Source organism: Coregonus clupeaformis, chromosome 12 (genome assembly GCF_020615455.1).
Source record: "Coregonus clupeaformis isolate EN_2021a chromosome 12, ASM2061545v1, whole genome shotgun sequence".
Taxonomy (NCBI): Eukaryota; Metazoa; Chordata; class Actinopteri; order Salmoniformes; family Salmonidae; genus Coregonus; species Coregonus clupeaformis.
Genome location: NC_059203.1, coordinates 2,744,136 through 2,751,405, shown reverse-complemented (window position 1 = coordinate 2,751,405; position 7,270 = coordinate 2,744,136).

The following is a 7,270-nucleotide window of genomic DNA, read 5'->3' as shown; positions in this document are numbered from 1 at the left end:
AGATACAGAAATAAACTGCGTTTTACACCTGCATTTGAGCTGAAAGTCATTCATGATAGCAGTCAATATCAACTCGGGATATGTCCCATTGCCACTTCTCTGGAGTCCAGAGCAAGCAGGATCATAAGGCCTACCTGTATGCAGCGGAGGTTGCAGAATCTGATGGAAAGCATCAGTGGCGATTTTAGCATGTAAATCTTTAGATGCATGCCAGCAAAGCCACTAAACAATACAACACTAAACAATACATGAATTGCACTATAACGGTGATAAACAGTGCCCACAAACTGTTAGGGCCTACATAAAGCTGTCCCAACAGCAGAACTTTATTTTCAGCACCATGGAGTGAATCCTTACCACAGCTACACCTGGCTATCAGCGGAGCCTTGTCTGGCAGTGAAACAGTTCATTCAGCCTCATTTACTGCCTTAAAAAAAAAAAGCTGATATAGCTAACTTGCTTAAACAAATGTGGTTTCTACTGACAATTGAGATGTACAAACTATGGCATAAGGGAACAATGAGCGGATAAGAGGCAATCCGTAATTTTGATTAAGACATTAATGAGCGAGCTAGGACAGACGTAGTCAATATAACTACAATGGGGGAAAAAAGTATTTAGTCAGCCACCAATTGTGCAAGTTCTCCCACTTAAAAAGATGAGAGAGGCCTGTAATTTTCATCATAGGTACACGTCAACTATGACAGACAAATTGAGAAAAAAAATCCAGAAAATCACATTGTAGGATTTTTAATGATTTTATTTGCAAATTATGGTGGAAAATAAGTATTTGGTCACCTACAAACAAGCAAGATTTCTGGCTCTCACAGACCTGTAACTTCTTCTTTAAGAGGCTCCTCTGTCCTCCACTCGTTACCTGTATTAATGGCACCTGTTTGAACTTGTTATCAGTATAAAAGACACCTGTCCACAACCTCAAACAGTCACACTCCAAACTCCACTATGGCCAAGACCAAAGAGCTGTCAAAGGACACCAGAAACAAAATTGTAGACCTGCACCAGGCTGGGAAGACTGAATCTGCAATAGGTAAGCAGCTTGGTTTGAAGAAATCAACTGTGCGAGCAATTATTAGGAAATGGAAGACATACAAGACCACTGATAATCTCCCTCGATCTGGGGCTCCACGCAAGACCTCACCCCGTGGGGTCAAAATGATCACAAGAACGGTGAGCAAAAATCCCAGAACCACACGGGGGGACCTAGTGAATGACCTGCAGAGAGCTGGGACCAAAGTAACAAAGCCTACCATCAGTAACACACTACGCCGCCAGGGACTCAAATCCTGCAGTGCCAGACGTGTCCCCCAGCTTAAGCCAGTACATGTCCAGGCCCGTCTGAAGTTTGCTAGAGTGCATTTGGATGATCCAGAAGAGGATTAGGAGAATGTCATATGGTCAGATGAAACCAAAATATAACTTTTTGGTAAAAACTCAACTCGTCGTGTTTGGAGGACAAAGAATGCTGAGTTGCATCCAAAGAACACCATACCTACTGTGAAGCATGGGGGTGGAAACATCATGCTTTGGGGCTGTTTTTCTGCAAAGGGACGAGGACGACTGATCCGTGTAAAGGAAAGAATGAATGGGGCCATGTATCGTGAGATTTTGAGTGAAAACCTCCTTCCATCAGCAAGGGCATTGAAGATGAAACGTGGCTGGGTCTTTCAGCATGACAATGATCCCAAACACACCGCCCGGGCAACGAAGGAGTAGCTTCGTAAGAAGCATTTCAAGGTCCTGGAGTGGCCTAGCCAGTCTCCAGATCTCAACCCCATAGAAAATCTTTGGAGGGAGTTGAAAGTCCGTGTTGCCCAGCGACAGCCCCAAAACATCACTGCTCTAGAGGAGATCTGCATGGAGGAATGGGCCAAAATACCAGCAACAGTGTGTGAAAACCTTGTGAAGACTTACAGAAAACGTTTGACCTGTGTCATTGCCAACAAAGGGTATATAACAAAGTATTGAGAAACTTTTGTTATTGGCCAAATACTTATTTTCCACCATAATTTGCAAATACATTTATTAAAAATCCTACAATGTGATTTTCTGGAAAACATTTTCTCATTTTGTCTGTCATAGTTGACGTGTACCTATGATGAAAATTACAGGCCTCTCTCATCTTTTTAAGTGGGAGAACTTGCACAATTGGTGGCTGACTAAATACTTTTTTCCCCCATTGTAGTTATATTGACTAACAAGGTTGAATCATGACAACAGTGAACTTGAGGTTGGAGCTCTAGAAAGAGGCCAGAGTTCCCGACTTGGAATTCTGAGTTGGATTACCATTCAAAATGTATTTTTCCAGTCTGAGTTTTTTTCTGAGTTCTTGTCTTGAACTCACTGAAGTCTGAGTTTTCCCAGTTCTGAGTTTCCACTTGCCACTTGTTTTGAAAGCGGCAGAAGTCATGCTGGATTGACAGCATGGCCAATGTATTCAACCTTTTCTGGCCCATGGTGTTGCATATGAATGTTTATCCATTTAAGCTTGGAAAAGAGACCCTTAAACCCAGACTTGGACCATACACCCTCGCCACTGAATAGCAGTTTAATGATTGCTTTGCAATTCTTGCATTTTTTATTTTTATTTTTTTAAAAGTCATTTAGCAGACGCTCTTATCCAGAGCGACTTACATGAGCAATTAGGGTTAAGCGCCTTGCTCATGGGCACAGACAGATTTTTCACCTAGTCGGCTCGGGGATTAGAACCAGCGACCTTTCAGTTACTGGCACAACCCCTGATTTCTACCAAACCACTCATTGTTGAATTTGCGATTTCCAATTTGTTGTGTAATGTTTATGTCCAATGACCGATGAGCACCGATACGTTTTATCTATAATTTATCTTCATATGACAAGGATTGAAAAGGATTTGCCAGTAGATTGTCGACTTGATTCATGATGATGACTGCTTGTCATTTTTTGTATTATTTTGCCCCACCTGCCCTGAATGACGAGTCGCCACTGGAAAGCATGATCTGTCTGTTACAGTCTGTAGCCTTTTTATTCCTCAAAAATATAATAATTAATTCACCAGAATATGTTACATCTCCATCCCATAAGTATTGAAGGTAGAGCGATGTTACAGCTATCTTTAAACATATAGCCAGTACCACCACTGAGGTATATACAGTGAGGGAAAAAATGTATTTGATCCCCTGCTGATTTTGTAAGTTTGCCCACTGACAAAGAAATTATCAGTCTATAATTTTCATGGTAAGTTTATTTGAACAGTGAGAGACAGAATAACAACAAATCCAGAAAAACGCATGTCAAAAATGTTATAAATTGATTTGCATTTTAAATGAGGGAAATAAGTATTTGACCCCTCTCAATCAGAAAGATTTCTGGCTCCCATGTGTCTTTTATTACATTTACATTTTAGTCATTTAGCAGACGCTCTTATCCAGAGCGACTTACAGTTAGTGAGTGCATACATATTTTTGATTTTTTCATACTGGCCCCCCGTGGGAATCGAACCCACAACCCTGGCGTTGCAAACGCCATGCTCTACCAACTGAGCTACATCCCTGCCGGCCATTCCCTCCCCTACCCTGGACGACGCTGGGCCAATTGTGCGCCGCCCCACGGGTCTCCCGGTCGCAGCCGGCTACGACAGAGCCTGGATCCGAACCAGGATCTCTAGTGGCACAGCTCTTAATGTGCTCCTAATCTCAACTTGTTACCTGTATAAAAGACACCTGTCCACAGAAGCAATCAATCAATCAGATTCCAAACATTCCACCATGGCCAAGACCAAAGAGCTCTCCAAGGATGTCAGGGACAAAATTGTAGACCTACACAAGGCTGGAATGGGCTACAAGACCATTGCCAAGCAGCTTGGTGAGAAGGTGACAACAGTTGGTGCGATAATTCGCAAATGGAAGAAACACAAAATAACTGTCAATCTCCCTCGGCCTGGGGCTCCATGCAAGATCTCACCTCGTGGAGTTGCAATGATCATGAGAACGGTGAGGAATCAGCCCAGAACTACACGGGAGGATCTTGTCAATGATCTCAAGGCAGCTGGGACCATAGTCACCAAGAAAACAATTGGTAACACACTACGCCGTGAAGGACTGAAATCCTGCAGCGCCCGCAAGGACCCCCTGCTCAAGAAAGCACATATATAGGCCCGTCTGAAGTTTGCCAATTAACATCTGAATGATTCAGAGGAGAACTGGGTGAAAGTGTTGTGGTCAGATGAGACCAAAATGGAGCTCTTTGGCATCAACTCAACTCGCTGTGTTTGGAGGAGGAGGAATGCTGCCTATGACCCCAAGAACACCATCCCCACCGTCAAACATGGAGGTGGAAAAATTATGCTTTGGGGGTGTTTTTCTGCTAAGGGGACAGGACAACTTCACCGCATCAAAGGGACGATGGACGGAGCCATGTTCTGTCAAATCTTGGGTGAGAACCTCCTTCCCTCAGCCAGGGCATTGAAAATGGGTCGTGGATGGGTATTCCAGCATGACAATGACCCAAAACACAGGGCCAAGGCAACAAAGGTGTGGCTCAAGCAGAAGCACATTAAGGTCCTGGAGTGGCCTAGCCAGTCTCCAGACCTTAATCCCATAGAAAATCTGTGGAGGGAGCTGAAGGTTCGAGTTGCCAAACGTCAGCCTCGAAACCTTAATGACTTGGAGAAGATCTGCAAAGAGGAGTGGGACAAAATCCCTCCTGAGATGTGTGCAAAGCTGGTGGCCAACTACAAGGAACGTCTGACCTCTGTGATTGCCAACAAGGGTTTTGCCACCAAGTACTAAGTCATGTTTTGCAGAGGGGTCAAATACTTATTTTCCTCATTAAAATGCAAATCAATTTATAACATTTTTTACATGCGTTTTTCTGGATTTTTTTGTTGTTATTCTGTCTCTCACTGTTCAAATAAACGTACCATTAAAATTATAGACTGATAATTTCTTTGTCAGTGGGCAAACGTACAAAATCAGCAGGGGATCAAATACTTTTTTCCCTCACTGTAATTAGAACAAAAATATAAACGCAACATGTAAAGTGTTGGTCCCATGTTTCATGAGCTGAAATAAAAGATCCCAGAAATGTTCCATACACACAAAAAGCTTATTTCTCTCCAATTGTGTCCCCACATTTATTTACATCCCTGTTAGTGAGCATTTATCCTTTGCCAAGATAATACATCCACCTGACAGGTGTGGCATATCAAAAAGCTGATTAAACAGCATGATCATTACACAGGTGCACTTTGTGCTGGGGACAATAAAAGGCCACTTTAAAATGTGCAGTTTTGTCACACAACACAATGCCACAGATGTCTCAAGTTGAGGGAGTGCACAATTGGCATGCTGACCGCAAGAATGTCCACCAGAGCTGTTGGCAGAGAAATTAATGTTCATTTCTCTACCATAAGCCGCCTCTAACATCCTTTTAGAGAATTTGGCAGTACATCCAATCGGCCTCCCAACTGCAGACCACGTGCTAACCATGCCAGCCCAGGACCTCCACATCCGAAGAACTTCTGCACAAACTGTCAGACACCATCTCAGGGAAGCTCCTCTGCAGGCTCATTGTCCTCACCAGGGTCTTGACCTGACTGCAGTTCGGCGTCTAAACTGACTTCAGTGAGCAAACGCTCACCTTCGATGGCCACTGGCACGCTGGGGAAGTGTGCTCTTCACGGCTGAATACCGGTTTCAACTGTACAGGGCAGATGGCAGACAGTGTGTATGGTGTCGTGTGGGTGAGTGGTTTTCTGAAGTCAAAGTTATGGTATGGGCAAGCATAAGCTACTGACAACAAACACAATTGCATTTTATCGATGGCAATTTGAATGCACAGAGATACCGTGACGAGATCCCGAGGCCCATTTATCCACCGCCATCACCTCATGTTTCAGCATGTCGCAAGGATCTGTACACAATTCCTGGAAGCTGAAAATGTCCCAGCTCTTCCATGGCCTGCATACTCACCAGACATGTCACCCATTGAGCATGTTTGGGATTCTCTGGATCGACGTGTATGACAGCGTGTTCCTTTGCGCGCCAAATCATGATGACAGGTAATTCATCAACATTCAAGACCCGCAACTTGTTGGTTCTGAAGCACAGTTTAGATGTTTTTGAAACAAGAATTTGGTGCAATGCCATAGGCCTATGTTAGTGACTAGATCGAATAGCAAAGGTATACATGTAAAATAGAAATGTTAGGCTATGTAGCCTATTAAAATATGTATGAAAAAAATATTTTTCCCATTCAGTTCTCAACCCACCAAACTCTTCTCACTGAGCTAGCTCACCCCGGCCTGTGTTGATTGACGGTTTGCTGGTCCAATCAAAAAATATTTTTCCCATTCAGTTCTCAACCCACCAAACTCTTCTCACTGAGCTAGTTCACCCCGGCCTGTGTTGATTGACGGTTTGCTGGTCCAATCCGAGGGCTGAGTGTGCGTTTCACTAGCCAATCTGTTTTTTTTTTTTTTTTGCAAGGGCGTTACTGTCTCTGGCTGTGTGGAAAGTAATCCGCCGATACTCTGTGCCACAAAATGAGTGACAAAACCTGGCGAGATCATTACATGTCATCACTCAAGTTAAAGTCGAGTCCTGAGTTTTGAGGCTCCAAATCAAGTTATTTTACTTTCTATCAAGTTTAGTCTGAAGTCATCAAACGTGTCCAAGTCATGTGACTCGAGTCCACACCTCTGGCGAAAATGCTACGAAAATTCACTTGTATCGAAGTGGCATACATGGAAACTACTCTTGCGTAAAAAAATAATTTCGTGTGTTTCACTTTATATGTTCCACTATGAACCCATTCAGAGCGTTAATTATATTGCGCAAATAAAGACATTAGGTATTTTATAATAATACATGTGTAACATTATCTGTTTTAAATATGTATATATTAGTTATGAAACAAATATAAATTAGATGTTATTTTGAGGTCCCTACTCTTACCATAGCCCCTAACCTTAACTATAAGCCTTACCTAACCTGTACCCTATCCTTCACCCTTACCTTAACCATTTACAATTTCAACTTCAACGGGGTATCGACGTCCCTAGGATCTATTTTCCATTTTTATTTTGAGCGATTGAATTAATGACACACGGTGGTTTTAATGGGACACACTCTTTTCACGTAACTTCGATACCAACTACGAACGGAAGTGATTTTCGTAGCAGGTTAGGAGTGCATTTTCGCAAACCCTAAACCCTTTCCTGAATTTAACTTCTCCTAACCTAGTACGAATAACCGGAATAAGTTACTTCCGG